The sequence below is a fragment of the Bombina bombina genome, chromosome 2, assembly GCF_027579735.1.
Source record: "Bombina bombina isolate aBomBom1 chromosome 2, aBomBom1.pri, whole genome shotgun sequence".
Taxonomy (NCBI): domain Eukaryota; kingdom Metazoa; phylum Chordata; class Amphibia; order Anura; family Bombinatoridae; genus Bombina; species Bombina bombina.
In genome coordinates, this window is record NC_069500.1 from 1030513024 (window position 1) to 1030530990 (window position 17967).

A 17967-nucleotide genomic window follows, 5' to 3' on the forward strand; every position below is an offset into this window, starting at 1 on the left:
AAGGAGGGCTACTAAAATGGTACATGGTCTAAAATATAAAACATACAAAGAAAGACTCTATGATCTAAATATGTATAGTTTAGAGGATAGAAGGGAAAGAGGTGACATGATAGAAACCTTCAAATATATGAAGGGACTTAATAAAATAGAAGCTGAAAGCATTTTTCACAAAAAAATAAATGCCAAAACAAGGGGTCACAATCTAAAGTTAGAGGGTAGTAGATTCAGGAGAAATTTGAGGAAGCATTTTTTTACAGAAAGGGTGGTGGATTCATGGAATAAACTTCCATTTGAGGTGGTAAACACAAAGACTGTAAAGGAATTTAAAAATGCCTGGGACATGCATAAGGCTATCCTAAGGAAAAAGTAACATGTAATATGGGTAGACTTGATGGGCCTTTTTGGTTCTTATCTACCGTCAAATTCTATGTTTCTATGTTTCTATTATAGTTATTAACCCCTAATCTGCCCCCCCCAACGTCGCCGCAACCTAACTACAAGTATTAACCCCTAATCTGCCGACCGTACATCGCCGCCACTATAATAAATGTATTAACCCATAAAACCCGCCGCACTCCCGCCTCGCAAACACTATAATAAATTTTATTAACCCCTAATCTCCCGCCCCCAATGTCGCCGCTACTATAATAAAGTTATTAACCCCTAAACCTAAGTCTAACCCTAACCCTAACACCCCCTAACTTAAATATAATTTAAATCAAATGAAATAAATTTGAAATAAATTTACTATAATTAAATAAATTAATCCTATTTAAAACTAAATACTTAGCTATAAAATAAACCCCAACATAGCTACAATATAACTAATAGTTACAATGTAGCTATTTTAGGATTTATATTTATTTTACAGGCAACTTTGTATTTATTTTAACTAGGTACAATAACTATTTAATAACTACCTAGCTAAAATAAATACAAATTTACCTGTAAAATAAATCCTAACCTAAGTTACAATTACACCTAACACTACACTATCATTAAATTAATTAAATAAATTAATCCTATTTAAAACTAAATACTTACCTGTAAAATAAACCCTAATATAGCTACAATATAGCTAATAGTTACATTGTCGCTATCTTAGGATTTATATTTATTTTACAGGCAACTTTGTATTTATTTTAACTAGGTACAATAGCTATTAAATAGTTATTGACTATTTAATAGCTACCTAGTTAAAATAATTACAAAATTACCTGTAAAATAAATCCTAACCTAAGTTACAATTAAACCTAACACTACACTATCATTAAATAAATTAAATAAATTAACTACAAGTACCTACAATTAAATACAATTAAATAAACTAAAGTACAAAAAAACCCCCACTAAATTACAAAAAATAAAAAAATATTGCAAGAATTTTAAACTAATTACACCTAATCTAAGCCCCCTAATAAAATAACAAAGCCCCCCAAAATAAAAAAATGCCCACCCTATACTAAATTACAAACGTTAACAGCTCTATTACCTTACCAGCCCTTAAAAGGGCCTTTTGCGGGGCATGCCCCAAAGAAAACAGCTCTTTTGCCTGTACAAAAAAAACACAATACCACCCCCCAACATTACAACCCACCACCCACATACCCCTACTCTAACCCAAACCCCCCTTAAATAAACCTAACACTAAGCCCCTGAAGATATCCCTACCTTGAGTCGTGTTCACCCAGCCGGGCCGAAGTCTTCATCCAATGGGGCAGAAGAGGACATCCAGATCGGGAGAAGTCTTCATCCAAGCGGGGCAAAAAGAGGTCTTCCATCCATCAGAAAAGTACCAAAAACAAACAAACACTAAATTACCAAAAATAATAAAATATTACAAGAATTTTAAACTAATTACACCTAATCTAAGCCCCCTACTAGCTATTAATATAGCTACAATATAACTAATAGCTACATTGTAGCTATTTTAGGATTTATATTTATTTTACAGGCTACTTTGTATTTATTTTAACTAGGTACAATAGTTATTAAATAGTTAATAACTATTTAATAACTACCTAGCTAAAATAAATACAAATTTACCTGTAAAATAAATCCTAACCTAAGTTACAATTACACCAAACACTACACTATCATTAAATTAATTAAATAAATGAATCCTATTTAAAACTAAATACTTACCTGTAAAATAAACCCTAATATAGCTACAATACAGGTAGCCCTCAGTTTACGCCGGGGTTAGGTTCCAGAAGGAATGGTTGTAAATCGAAACCGTTGTAAATTGAAACCCAGTTTATAATGTAAGTCAATGGGAAGTGAGGGAGATTTGAGAGGTTCCAGGCCCCTCTCAAAATTGTCATAAGTAACACCTAATACATTATTTTAAAAGCTTTGAAATGTAGACTTTAAATGCTAAACAGCATTATAAACCTAAAAAAATAATCACATAACACAGAATATATAATTAAACTAAGTTAAATGAACAAAAACATTTGCTAAACAGCATTATAAACCTAATAAAATAATCACACAACACAGACTTCACTTGCAATTTTCTGCTAACAGTTATTTCTATGCATTCCAATCTGGACTGAGTTATAGACAGGAAGATCTTGTTCCTTTGAAATCTGCTCGATAGCTCAGGTCTGGTTAAACTGATTAATTTCAGCTTGCTTGGCTTTGCTGCAACACAAGCGGACAGCTCCACCTACTGGTTATTTTAATAAATGAACTGCTTCTCAATGCTTTTCAATAGCAGTCACATGACTGGAAAAAAAGGTTATTATTCTGAAACGGTGTAAATTGAACCATTGTAAAACGAGGGCCACCTGTATAACTAATAGTTACTTTGTAGCTATTTTAGGATTTATATTTATTTTACAGGCAACTTTGTATTTATTTTAACTAGGTACAATAGTTATTAAATAGTTATTGACTATTTAATAGCGACCTAGTTAAAATAATTACAAAATTACCTGTAAAATAAATCCTAACCTAAGTTACAATTAAACCTAACACTACACTATCATTAAATATATTAAATAAATTAACTACAAGTACCTACAATTAAATACAATTAAATAAACTAAACTAAAGTACAAAAAACCCCACTAAATTTAAAAAAATAAAGAAATATTACAAGAATTTTAAACTAATTACACCTAATATAAGCCCCCTAATAAAATAACAAAGCCCCCCAAAATAAAAAAATGCCCTACCCTATACTAAATTACAAAAGTTAACAGCTCTATTACCTCACCAGCCCTTAAAAGGGCCTTTTGCGGGGCATGCCCCAAAGAAAACAGCTCTTTTGCCTGTAAAAAAAAAACACAATACCCCCCCCACATTACAACCCATCACCCATATACCCCTACTCTAACCCAAATCCCCCTTAAATAAACCTAATACTATCCCCCTGAAGATCTCCCTACCTTGAGTCGTGTTCACCCAGCCGGGCCGAAGTCTTCATCCGATGGGGCAGAAGAGGACATCCAGACCGGCAGAAGTCTTCATCCAAGCGGGGCAAGAAGAGGTCTTCCATCCATCAGAAGTCTTCATCCAGGCGGCATCTTCTATCTTCATCCATCCGGAGCGGAGCGGCAGCATCCTGAAGACATCCGACGCGGAGCATCTTCTTCTTTCTTGATCCAACAACTAAATGACGGTACCTTTAAGTGACATCATCCAAGATTGCGTCCCTTGAATTCCGATTGGCTGATAGGATTCTATCAGCCAATCTGAATTAAGGTAGATTGAGCTTGCATTCTATTGGCTGATCGGAACAATCGGAATTCAAAGGATGCCATCTTGGATGACGTCACTTAAAGGTACCGTCATTTAGTCGTCGGATAAAGAAAGAAGAAGATGCTCCGCGTCGAATGTCTTCAGGAGGCTGCCGCTCCGCTCCGGATGGATGAAGATAGAAGATGCCGCCTGGATGAAGACTTCTGATGGATGGAAGACCTCTTCTTGCCCCGCTTGGATGAAGACTTCTGCCGGTCTGGATGTCCTCTTCTGCCCCATCGGATGAAGACTTCGGCCCGGCTGGGTGAACACGACTCAAGGTAGGGAGATCTTCAGGAGGGTAGTGTTAGGTTTATTTAAGGGGGGTTTGGGTTAGAGTAGGGGTATGTGGGTGGTGGGTTGTAATGTGGGGGGGTATTGTGTTTTTTTTTACAGGCAAAAGAGCTGTTTTCTTTTGGGCATGCCCCGCAAAAGGCCCTTTTAAGGGCTGGTAAGGTAATAGAGCTGTTAACTTTTGTAATTTATTATAGGGTAGGGCATTTCTTTTATTTTGGGGGGCTTTGTTATTTTATTAGGGGGCTTAGATTAGGTGTAATTAGTTTAAAATTCTTGCAATTTTTTTTATTTTTTGTAATTTAGTGGGGGTTTTTTGTACTTTAGTTTAGTTTATTTAATTGTATTTAATTGTAGGTACTTGTAGTTAATTTTTTTAATGATAGTGTAGTGTTAGGTTTAATTGTAACTTAGGTTAGGATTTATTTTACAGGTAATTTTATGATTATTTTAATTAGGTAGCTATTAAACAGTAAATAACTATTTAATAGCTATTTTACCTAGTTAAAATAAATACAAAGTTGCCTGTAAAATAAATATAAATCCTAAAATAGCTACAATGTAACTATTAGTTATATTGTAGCTATATTAGGGTTTATTTTACAGGTAAGTATTTAGTTTGAAATAGGATTCATTTATTTAATTTATTTAATGATAGTGTAGTGTTAGGTGTAATTGTAACTTAGGTTAGGATTTATTTTACAGGTAAATTTGTATTTATTTTAGCTATGTAGTTCTTAAATAGTTATTAACTATTTAATAACTATTGTACCTAGTTAAAATAAATACAAAGTTGCCTGTAAAATAAATATAAATCCTAAAATAGCTACAATGTAACTATTAGTTATATTGTAGCTATATTAGGGTTTATTTTACAGGTAAGTATTTAGTTTTAAATAGGATTAATTTATTTTATTAAAGTAAATTTATTTCATTTTATTTAAACTATATTTAAGTTAGGGGGTGTTAGGGTTAGGGTTAGACTTAGGTTTAGGGGTTAATAACTTTATTATAGTAGCGGCGACGCTGGGGGAGGGAGATTAGGGGTTAATAATTGTAGGTAGGTGGCGGCGATGTTAGGGAGGGAAGATTAGGGGTTAATAAAATGTATTATAGTGTTTGCGAGGCGGGAGTGCGGCAGTTTAGGGGTTAATACATTTATTATAGTGCCGGCGATGTCCGGTCGGCAGATTAGGGGTTAATACTTGTAGTTCGGTTGCGGCGATGTTGGGGGGGCAGATTAGGGGTTAATAACTATAATGTAGGGGTCGGCGATGTTAGGGACAGCCGATTAGGGGGTTAATAGCTATAATGTAGGTGGCGGCGATGTCCGGTCGGCAGATTAGGGGTTAATACTTGTAGATAGATTGCGGCGATGTTGGGGGGGGCAGATTAGGGATTAATAGCTATAATGTAGGGGTCGGCGATGTTAGGGACAGCAGAGTAGGGGTTAATAGCTATAATGTAGGTGGCGGCGGTGTCCGGTCGGCAGATTAGGGGTTAAATCATTTTATTATAGGGTTTGCGATGTGGGGGGCCACGGTTTAGTGGTTCATAGGTAGTTTATGGGTGTTCAGTGTACTTTGGCACTGTAGTTAAGAGCTTTATATTCCGGTGTTAGCCCATAAAGCTCTTAACTACTGACTTTATTCCGTAGATTCGGATGGCCGTGTATTACACTAGTATTTACACCTAATATACAGTACATAATACTAGTCTAATACACAGCATATCCCACCTAAAACATACCGAATTTCCGAATTTCAGAACCAAATCGAACCGAATAGAACTGAATTCAGCCGAATTTATTCTAATCTGAATAAATCCGAAACGAATTCATTTGAATCCGAATAAATCCGAAACAAATTCATTCAAATTTTGCCAAATTCGAATCGATCCGAAACCGAAATTAAAAAAGTCTGAATCGATCCGAACCGAAAATGAACCAAATTTTTTAGCCATGCACATATCTAAAGGGAACTGTGTGTTCCCATAGGCCGCAATGTAAATATATATGTATATGATTATATACATATATATTTATGTGTTAATATGTGTATATATACACATATTAACACATACATATATTTGTATATATTCATATACATATTATATATTCATATACATATATATATATATATATTAAAAATGCTGCCCATCGCTGTGCTCCTTCCCCCCTTTGCTGTGCGAGGCTCTTATGCCATCTGTGACAGCATCAGAACAAGGCTCCCATAGGAGCCTATAGAAGCGCACTCTAGTGAGTGCATTGCTTCCTAGCAATGCCAACGCGAGCTTGCATTCGCGTTCGCATTGTGATTTACTTGTAATACCAGTGCACGTTATCGTGCACTGGTATTACAAAGTGGAGTGCTAATATTTCTTGCATGCAAGCGCTACTTAGCACTCCACTTAATCTGGCCCACTCCGTTAGACCTAAAGTGCAAAACACGAATTGCGTTACGCATATTTTACATTCATATGTTTTTCACATAGAAAAAAAAATAACATTGTTCTGTAAGTGAAGAACATTGGAATATAAAATAGTCTCATCTCCTGTTGGGTTCACACGCAAGCGATAGTTGTTAGGTTTTTCCTTCTGCGCTCTCCATTGACTTCTATTATGGAGAGAATACGTTAATGCGTTCGCATTATTATAAAGTCCAGAAGTTAGCTTGCGTCAGGTTTCGCTCACGTACAAACTTTTTACTTTCAACTTGTAATACCAGTGCAGCCCGACGCGCACAAAAAGATGACTTCTAGCGAAGTTAACACTCAAGTGTGAGAGCTACTTGTAATGTAGCCCAATATCGGGTGTTTTATAAATACATAAATATATATGTGTATGTATAATGATTTTGCGGAGAGATAGACAGATAGATGATAGATAGATAAATAGATAGATAGAAAGAGAGATAGATGGACCTGCTCCAATTAAAGGCTCCCCTGCATTATGATTGTACAAATTCTGAAGAGACCTATGTATAGACTGTCTGCTATGGCCACTACACAAGCTGCGCCAATGGTAGTTCTGCCTTGTACATTATAGTTATACATACTAGGTGAATGAAAAATCCGTTATGGCATGATCAAGTACAAATAATACTAACCACCCTGTACAAATAAAGCAGTATCAGTATTCAAACTCACCATGTGTGGTTTAAGGGAACAATACAAACAGTTTTCTGTTACATTTGTACCATGGCAATATCACAGATTACATTTCTCAGGGAGACATAAGAATACCTTGTTGGTGATAATTGCATAAGGTCAAAAATATTGCTGTTAGTTATGATGGAATTATGTTTGGAATTAAAGGGCCACTAAACCCAAAATCTTTCTTTCATGATTCAGATAGAGAATAGAAATTTAAACAACATTACAATTTACTTCCATTATTTATTTTGCTTCATTTTTAAAATATCCTTAATTGAAGAAAAATCAATGCACATGGTTAGCCAATCACACAAGGCTTCTATGTGCAGCAACCAATCAGCAGCTAGTGAGCATATCTAGATATGCTTTTCATCAAAGAATATCAAGAGAATAAAACAAATTAGATAATATAAGTAAATTAGAAAGATATTTAAAATTGCATTCTCTTTCTAAATCATAAAAGAAAAAATGTGGGTGGAATGTCCCTTTAAGGCAAAGGTCGGGGGTTGGAATTAAGGATAAGACAACTGAAGTACTAATATGACTTTCCTTCTCTGCCAGTATTGCTTCTTATGTGGCTATTCAGACGCAACATTACTGTAACAGTAATATTTGTTCCTTCCAACAACATGGTATAATATTATAAATAAGTAGACATGTGCAGCTTCTAAAAATTCGGTTCGGATCGATTCGAATTACGGTTTGGATCAATTCGAATTCGGAAGAAATCGAATGAATTAGTTTTGGATTCATTCGGATTCTTTCAGATTTGTGAAATATTCGGTTCGATTCGATTCGGATCGATTCGAATTTCGGTAAGTGTTGTGGGATGTGCTGTGTATTACACTAGTATACTGTACAATACTAGTGTAATACACGGCCATCCGAATCCATCCGAATCAACCGAATAAATTTGAATCGATTCGGATTTATTCGGTAGATTCGACACTACCGCAATTTGGAAATTCAAATCGATCCGAATCTCCGAATTCGACAAATTTGTCCAAATTTTGATTCGGACCAAATCGAATCGCACATGTCTATAAATAAGAGACAAATACTAGATAGTCAGTAAAATAAGGGTTCTGGTTACAAATATTATTGTATAATATGCACATATTGGATATACTTCTAAATAGAGAAAACTATAAAAAAATTAATAGTACATCTTTTTTAATGTATTCCTTTCTTTCAGCCAGATTACAAGTTTGGCATTATGAGTGAAAAAGCATCATTATGGCCCATAACGATGCTTTTTCCCTACCGCTGGCATTACAAGTCTTGTCAGAATAGCTGTACCGCACACTTTTTTGGCCATCACGCAAAGTCAGTACCGCACTTTTAAAAAAGTCCTTTTTAAATGGGACTCCCATAGCGCCGATATTACGAGTTTTGCGGTGAGGCCAAAAAGTGAGCAGTACAGCCTAAAATGAAAAGATCCGTACCGCCATCTAAAGTCAGTAGTTATTAGTTTTATGTTACAAAGCTGTACCATAAAACTCATAACTAAACTGATACAAAGTACACTAACACCCATAAACTACCTATTAACCCCTAAACCGAGGTGCTCCCACATCGCAAACACTAAAATAAAATTATTGACCCCTAATCTGCCGCTCCGGATATCGCCGCCACTTAAAAAATGTATTAAACCCTATTCCGCCGCTTCCCGAAATCGTCGCCACTATAATAAAATTATTAACCCCTAAACCGCCGCCCTCCCGCATAAAGAACATTATTTAAATATTATTAACCCCTTATCTACCATCCGCTCACTCCACCGCTATAATAAACCTATTAACCCCTAAACCTAACCCTAACCCTAACGTAACCCTAACACCCCCAAACTTAAATATAATTAAAATAAATCTAAATAAAACCTTATATTAATAACTAACTAATTACTATTTAAAACTAAATACAAACTTACCTGGAAAATAAACCTAAGCTAGCTACAATATAACTAATAGTTACATTGTATCTATCTTAGCTTTCAATTTTTATTTCACAGGTAAGTTTGTATTTATTTTAACTAGGTAAACTAGTTAATAAATAGTTATTAACTATTTACTAGCTACCTAGTTAAAATAAATACAAATTTACCTGTAAAATAAAACCTAACCTGCCTTACACTAAAACCTAACATTACAATAAAATTAAATAAATTAAATTAATAAAATACAATTATCTAAAGTACAAAAAATAATCAACACTAAATTACACAAAATAAAAAAAGAAATTATCAAAAATAAAAACGAATTACTCCTAATCTAATAGCCCCCCCAAAATAAAAAAACCCTAGCCTACACTAAACTTGCCCCAAAGAAATCAGCTTTTTACCTGTAAAAAAATACAAACAACCCCCCAACAGTAAAACCCATCACCCACACAACCAAACCCCCCAAATAAAATCCTATCTAAATAAACCTAAGCTCCCCATTGCCCTGAAAAGGGCATTTGGATGGGCATTGCCCTTAAAAGGGCATTTAGCTCTTTTACATTGCCCAAAACCCTAAGCAAAAAATAAAACCCACCCAATAAACCCTTAAAAAAAACTAACACTAAGCCCCGACGATCCACTTACAGTTTTTGTAGACCGGACATCCATCCTCATCCAGACGGCAGAAGTCCTCATCGAAGCCGGCAGAAGTCTTCATCTAAGTGGGCAGAAGTCCTCATTGAAGCCGACAGAAGTCTTCATCCAAGCGGGCAAAAGTCTTCATCCAGACGGCATCTTCTATCTCCATCCGGCGCAGAGTGGATCCATCTTCAAGACATCCGGCGCAGAGCATCCTCTTCTTCCGATGGCTGTTGAAAAATGAAGTTTCCCCATAAATGACATCATCCAAGATGGAGTCCCTTACATTTCGATTGGCTGATAGAATTCTATCAGCCAATAGGAATTAAGGGGGAAAAATCCTATTGGCTGTTGCAATCAGCCAATAGGTTTGAGCTTGCATTCTATTGGCTGATTGAAATAGCCAATAGAATGCGAGTTCAATCCTATTGGCTGATTGCAACAGCCAATAGGATTTTCTCCCCCTTAATTCCTATTGGCTGATAGAATTCTATCAGCCAATCGGAATGTAAGGGATGCCATCTTGGATGACATAATTTAAAGGGAAAATTCATTCTTTATTTAGATAGGATTTTATTTGGGGGTTTGGTTGTGTGGGTGGTGGGTTTTACTGTTGGGGGGGTATTTGTATTTTTTTTACAGGTAAAAGAGCTGATTTCTTTGGGGCAAGTTTAGTGAAGGCTAGGGTTTTTTATTTTTTTTATTTTGATAGGGCTATTATATTAGCAGTAATTCATTTTATTTTTGAAAATTTCTTTTTTTCTTTTGTGTAATTTAGTGTTTATTATTTTTTGTGCTTTCGATAATTGAATTTTGTTAATTTAACTTATTTAATTTTTTTCTAATGTTAGGTTTTAGTGTACGGCAGGTTAGGTTTTATTTTATAGGTAAATTTGTATTTATTTTAACTTGGTAGCTAGTGAATAGTTAATAACTATTTAGTAACTAGTCTACCTAGTTAAAATAAATACAAACTTACCTGGGAAATAAAAATAAAACCTAAGATAGATACTATTAGTTATATTGTAGCTATCTTAGGGTTTATTTTACTGGTAAGTATTTATTTTAAATAGGAATTATTTAGTTATTAATAGTAAGTTTTATTTAGACTTATTTTAATTATGTTAAAGTTAGGGGTGTTAGGGTTAGGGTTATGTTAGGGTAAGACTTAGTGTTGGGGATGGCAGATTAGGGGTTAATAAGTGTAATGTAGGTGTTGGCGATGTAGGGGGCGGCATATTAGGGGTTAATAAGTGTAATGTAGGTGTCGGCGATATAGGGGCGGCAGATTAAGGGTTAATAAGTGTAGGTAGGTGTCGGTGACATTGGGGTGGCAGATTAGGGGTTAATAAGTGTAATGTAGGTGGCGGCGATGACGGGGAGGCAGATGGTGGGGTGTTTAGACTCAGGATTTATGTTAGGGTGTTAGGTTTAAACATACATTTTTTTCCCCCATAGACATCAATGGGGCTTTGTTACGGAGCTTTACGCTCCGCGATTGCAGGTGTTAGACTTTTTTTAGCCATTGATGTCTATGGGGAAATCGTGCACGAGCATGTCAAAACACTGCTTGTATTTGGGTGAAGCATGGAGCTCAACGCAACCATATTGCCCGCAAAAGCGTTTTTTTTTTTGCAAACCTGTAATAGCAGCGCTATGAAAGGTGAGCGGTGAAAATAACTTGCAAATTATTACTGAGCCAGCCATAACGCAAAACTCGTAATCTGGCTGGCTGTTTGTCATTTACACTAAACTAAGCTTTTTTTTAAATGTAAGACTATCTCTGTCTTGTGTATTTAGCAGGCAAAAAAGTGTATGAAAAGCAATGTGTTAGTACTAGTAATAAATCAAGTTTACATAATCAAAATTAGATACAATATTTAATTTAATATCTTTTAATCCATGCGCTATTAAACATATTTCCAATTTACTTCAATTATCCAATTTACTTTGTTCTCTTGGTATACTTCATTGAAAAACATACATAGGTAGGTTTAAAAGAAGCAATTCACTGCTGGCCACTAGCGCATATTTGCCTCTTCTCATTGGCTCAACTGATGTGTTTATCCCAGTAGTTCTTAGCTGCTTCTTTAACAAAGGATATCAAAAAAATGAAGAAAATATAATAACAGACATTAATTGTAAAGTTGCTAAAATTGTATGCTCTATCTGAATCATGAAAGGTAAATTTGGGTTTTATGTCTCTTTAAAATAAATTTTAATGGAACATAAAACCCAAACTTTTTCTTTCAGTATTCAGATAGCAAATACAATTTTCAAAATGTTTCCAATTGACTTGTATTGTCAAATTTGCTTTGTTCTCAAGTTATTCTTTGATACCTAGGTAGTTAGCGTACACATGCCTGAAGCACTACATGACAGGAAATAGTGCTGCCATCTAGTGTTCTTGCTAATGTATACAATTGTTGTAAAACTGCTGCCATATAATGCTGCGGACACGTGCACACTCCTGAGCTTACATCCCTGCTTTCCAACAAAGGATAACAAGAAAATTGGAAAGTTGTTTAAAATTGTATGCTCCATCTAAATCATGAAAGATAATGTTTGGGTTATATATCCCTTTAAGGAAACACCAAATAAAATAACCATTTCCGCTCTCATTAGAAAAAACACTAAGGTTTTACTCCAATTTGCATTACTTAAACATTAAAAATAGAAATTAAAAGCAAAATGATTTATCCTCCCTAACATTCCACAACGTCTTATCAAATCGACAGTAACACTATTGTTGGAATTCACCTACTCTGGATAATAAAAATCTTTATTATAAGAGACTACAACTTTATAATCATAATCATTTTCTTCCGGGCAGCCAGCTGTGAATACTTAAGATAGATTAACCAAACAGTGACCGATTTAAATACCATTCAACAATTCTTTATAAATACATAATTGTACAGGATGCAGCTAGCAGTAATGTCATTCATATACTAAAAGGTAATCACAAGCAATTTGAGCTGCCATGAAAAGACATACAGCTCCATTGTTAATTAGTTCTCATTGTTATTTTAATAAAGTAAAAATTAATATTCTCAGTGAGCAAAACTTGATTTTTATGAAGTATATTTCAAATTTTGAAGAAATGTTTCATGCTGTTTCTGACCTCTTTATGTTCCCCAGTTCTAATCCATTAGAATTCTCATGCAGGGTTTTCAAATTCCAAACCTATCAAACCATTCTAAAACCTTTGAATACCTCACTGATTAGATGGTCTTGAAGTTGATTTTTGGTGCTATTCAGCAGGGATATTCCAATCTGTCAGAAAACTATTCCAGTTTTTTAAAATATTTTTTTATTTTTAAAATGTAATAGCCCTGACATATAGAAACCCTTTTTTGCTATTTTTCTAGCTTTAAATCTTTTCCTTTTCAAAAATATTTTCAAATATTTGTTTGTTAAAGGGATAGTCTAGTCAAAATTAAACCTTCATTATTCAGACAGAGCATGCAATTTTAACCCCTTAATGACCGCAGCACTTTTCCATTTTCTGTCCGTTTGGGACCAAGGCTATTTTTACATTTTTGCAGTGTTTGTGTTTAGCTGTAATTTTCCTCTTACTCATTTACTGTACCCACACATATTATATACCGTTTTTCTCGCCATTAAATGGACTTTCTAAAGATACCATTATTTTCATCATATCTTATAATTTACTATAAAAAAAATTATAAAATATGAGGAAAAATTGAAAAAAAATACACTTTTTCTATCTTTGACCCCCAAAATCTGTTACATATCTACAACCACCAAAAAACACCTATGCTAAATAGTTTCTAAATTTTGTCCTGAGTTTAGAAATACCCAATGTTTACATGTTCTTTACTTTTTTTGCAAGTTATAGGGCCATAAATACAAGTAGCACTTTGCTATTTCCAAACCCCTTTTTTTCAAAATTAGCGCTAGTTACATTAGAACCCTGATATCTTTCAGGAATCTCTGAATATCCATTGACATGTATATATTTTTTTTTAGTAGACAACCCAAAGTATTGATCTAGGCCCATTTTGGTATATTTCATGCCACCATTTCACCGCCAAATGCGTTAAAACAAAAAAAATTGTTCACTTTTTCACAATTTTTTTCACAAACTTTAGGTTTCTCACTGAAATTATTTACAAACAGCTTGTGCAATTATGGCATAAATGGTTGTAAATTCTTCTCTGGGATCCCCTTTGTTCAGAAATAGCAGACTTATATGGCTTTGGTGTTGCTTTTTGGTAATTAGAATGCCACTAAATGCCACTGCGCACCACACGTGTATTATGCCCAGCAGTGAAGGGGTTAATTAGGGAGCATGTAGGGAGCTTTTTGGGGTAATTTTAGCTTTAGTGTAGTGTAGTAGACAACCCCAAGTATTGATCTAGGCCCATTTTGGTATATTTCATGCCACCATTTCACCGCCAAATGCGATCAAATTAAAAAAAACGTTAAATTTTTCACAATTTTAGGTTTCTCACTGAAATCATTTACAAACAGCTTGTGCAGTTATGGCACAAATGGTTGTAAATGCTTCTCTGGGATCCCCTTTGTTCAGAAATAGCAGACATATATGGCTTTGGCGTTGCTTTTTGGTATTTAGAAGGCCGCTAAATGCCGCTGCGCATCACATGTGTATTATGGCTAGCAGTGAAGGGGTTAATTAGGTAGCTTGTAGGGAGCTTGCAGGGTTAATATCACATTTAGTGTAGAGCTCAGCCTCCCACCTGAAACATCAGACCCCCTGATCCCTCCCAAACAGCTCTCTTCCCTCCCCCACTCCACAATTGTCCCCGCCATCTTAAGTACTGGCAGAAAGTCTGCCAGTACTAAAATAAAAGCTATGTTTTTTTTTTTTTTTTTTTTTTTAAAAGCATATTTACATATGCTGCTGTGTACTATCCCCCCCTTAGCCCCCAACCTCACTGATCCCCCCCCAAACAGCTCTATAACCCTCCCACTCTAACTTAATCTGCGCCATTTTGGGTACTGGCAGCTGTCTGCCAGTACCCAGTTTAGCAGAAAAAAATGTTTTTTTTTTTAGTTTTTATTAAATTTTTCTGCAGTGTAGCTTCCCCCCACACAAAACCAACCCCCCACCCCTCCATGATCTCTTTTTGTGCTTTTGCACAAACAAGATTTGGCCATTTGTTACCAAAAAATTTTTCCATAGTGTAGCGGTTCCCACCCACTCCCGCCCCGTGCACGCGCCCGCCCGCCACCCCTCCGTGCACGCGGCGCGCGCCCGTGCGCGCCCCCTAACGGCCCGCACCCGATCCCGCCCCCCTTGACGACACAGGGAACACCGATGGCCGCCCACCCGCCTCCCAAGTTGGCTCCCACCCACCAACGATACCGGCCATCGATGTCCGGTGCAGAGAGGGCCACAGAGTGGCTCTCTCTGCATCGGATGGCCGTGTAAGGTTATTGCAGGATGCCTCCATATCGAGGCATCACTGCAATAACCGGAAAGCAGCTGGAAGCGAGCAAGATCGCTTCCAGCTGCTTTCCACACCGAGGACGTGCAGGGTACGTCCTCAGGCATTAACTGCCTTTTTTTTGAGGACGTACCCTGCACGTCCTCGGTCATTAAGGGGTTAAGCAACTTTCTAATTTACTCCTATTGTCAAATTTGCTTTGTTCTCTTGGTATCTTTATTTGAAAAAGCAAGAAAGTTAGCTTAGGGGCACTTGCTGATTGGTGTCTAAATGTAACCACCAATCAGAAAGCGCTACCCAAGTTCTGAACCAAAAATGGGTCGGCTCCTAAGTTTACACTTGATAATAAGAGTAAGTTAGATAGCTGCTTATAATTTCATGCTCTATCTGAATCATGAAAGTTTAATTTTGACTGGACGATCCCTTTAATAAACAGGACTATTTCCTTGTCGATTAAAATACTAATTTAGCTTAAATCACACTTTTAAACTTTGAAACATACACATTTAAAACATCACAAGAATGTACATTTATAACTGAAATGAACTGATATTATAAAATTACGAAAAATTACCAGAAATTAATATTACTGGGCAAGTGAAAAAAGAAAGCCACTGTCAATATAGAAGCAATCAACTATCATTCATTTGTAAGTGGTGTATCCCTGGACTGCTCTAAAATATCAAATATTAACTGGCTATTTAAATATTTTTAAAATATGTTTTTGTAATTCATTTAAATAAATCTTCAATTGCCAGTATATACCATGCCGTACACACATAAACACATTCTCTTTTTTGTCCTCTAATGAAGTTACATTAATAGAAATCAACTATGCAGCAACTAAAACTGTCTGAGCATTAATATTTGGTTCCATTAGAGATACATTTAAGAAACACTGAAGCAAAATCATTTACATTTATGAATCTAGATACAGTTCAGTTTGTATCATAACTTCACATTAAAGGAAGTTAATCATTAATAAGGCTTTATGTTGTGTACACAGAGAAATAGTTTGAAATATGATTCCCGTGTACAAAATATTGCTATAGATGTATTAGCACTTTTGAACAAATAAAAAGTATTTGCTTTGCAGGAAAGTTAGGTATCCCTCAAAAGCAAAAGGTTTTTATGTAACTTAGTATGTGTTGCATGCTAATGGTCTCAAATTGCATTATAGTTTGAAACTTAAAGCTTTTCAGAACTTACTTATATACATTAAAAAGGAATGCACTTTGTACAACTTTTTCCGTAACTAGTAATACTTAAAGGAATAATGTGTGATATAGGTCATATGTTATTACATTGATATGAGGGCAACAAGAAAATGCTATTCAAAGAGATTAAACATAGACCTTGATTACAAGTGGATCGCTATTGATAGCGCAGGGTGTGTTAACCACATTGGGGTCCTGCACTAAGAATATTACACAATCTGGTCAATGCTAAAATAGTTTTACCAGAGAATGTTAGTGCGGCCAACATTTTTTTAGCACACTGTATACTTTCAATGGATAGTGCTACAAATAATGGACCTGAAAGAAAGTGTTATGGTTAGAATAAAGTGCTAGGGTTAGAATAAAAGTATAACAAAACACATTTGTAATTAATGTATTAATATATTAATATAAAGTTTTTCACACTTCTATGTACATATTAAGTGTAATACATATGTTTAATTATTAAAAATGTCTTAACAGTGATTTAAAGGGATATGGTATATGGCAAGGTGTTGGGCTGGGAAAGGCTAAAAAGTGTTTGTGTGTATGTGTGTATAGCTTTGTAAACTGGCGTTCAAAAGTTTGGGGTCACTTAGGCATTTCCTTTTTTCCATTAAAACATACATGAAATTAATTTGAATAGGAAATAGAGTCATTGACAAGGTTAGAAATAATTCATTTTAAGTGAAATAATAATTGTGTCTTTAAAACTTGGTTATGTCAACTAATTCTCCATGTGCAGCGATTACAACCTTGTAGACCTTTAGCATTCTAGTTGCCAATTTGTTAAAGGGAATCTGAAGAGATTTCACCCCATGCTTCTTGAAGCACCTCCCACAAGTTGGGTTGGCTTGATGGGCACTTTGTACGTACCATACGGTCAAGCTGCTCAATAGGGTTGAGATCTGGTGACTGTGCTGGCCACTACTTCTTCCATAAATAGTTATTGCATAGTTTGGAGCTGTGCTTTGGGTCATTGTCTTGTTGTAGGAGGAAATTGGAGGGTATGGAATGGCGTTGCAAAAATGGAGTTATAGTCTACCTTCTTCAAGGTCCCTTTTACTCTGTTCTTTTGCCCATCTTAATCGTTTCTTTTTATTGGCCAGTCTGACATATGGGTTCTTCTTTGCAACTCTGCCTAAAAAGCCAGCAACCCAGAGTTGCCTCTTCACTGTTTACGTTGAGACTGGTGTTTTGCGGGTACTATTTAATGAAACTGCCAGGTCAATTTCTCAAACTAGACACTCTAATGTATTTTTCCTCTTGCTCAGTTGTGCAACGGGGCCTCCTACTCCTATTTCTATTCTTGTTAGAGGCAGTTTGCACTGTTCTGTAAAGGGAGTAGTACACAGCATTTTACGAGATCTTTAGTTTTTTGGCAATTTCTTGCATGGAATAGCCTTCAGAATAAGAATAGACTGATGAGTTTCAGAAGAAAGTTCTTTGTTTCTGTTTATCTTGAGCCTGTAATCGTACCTATAATTGTTCATGCTCCAAATACTAAACTAGTCAATTGATCTAACATTTTCAGCTGTCAGAG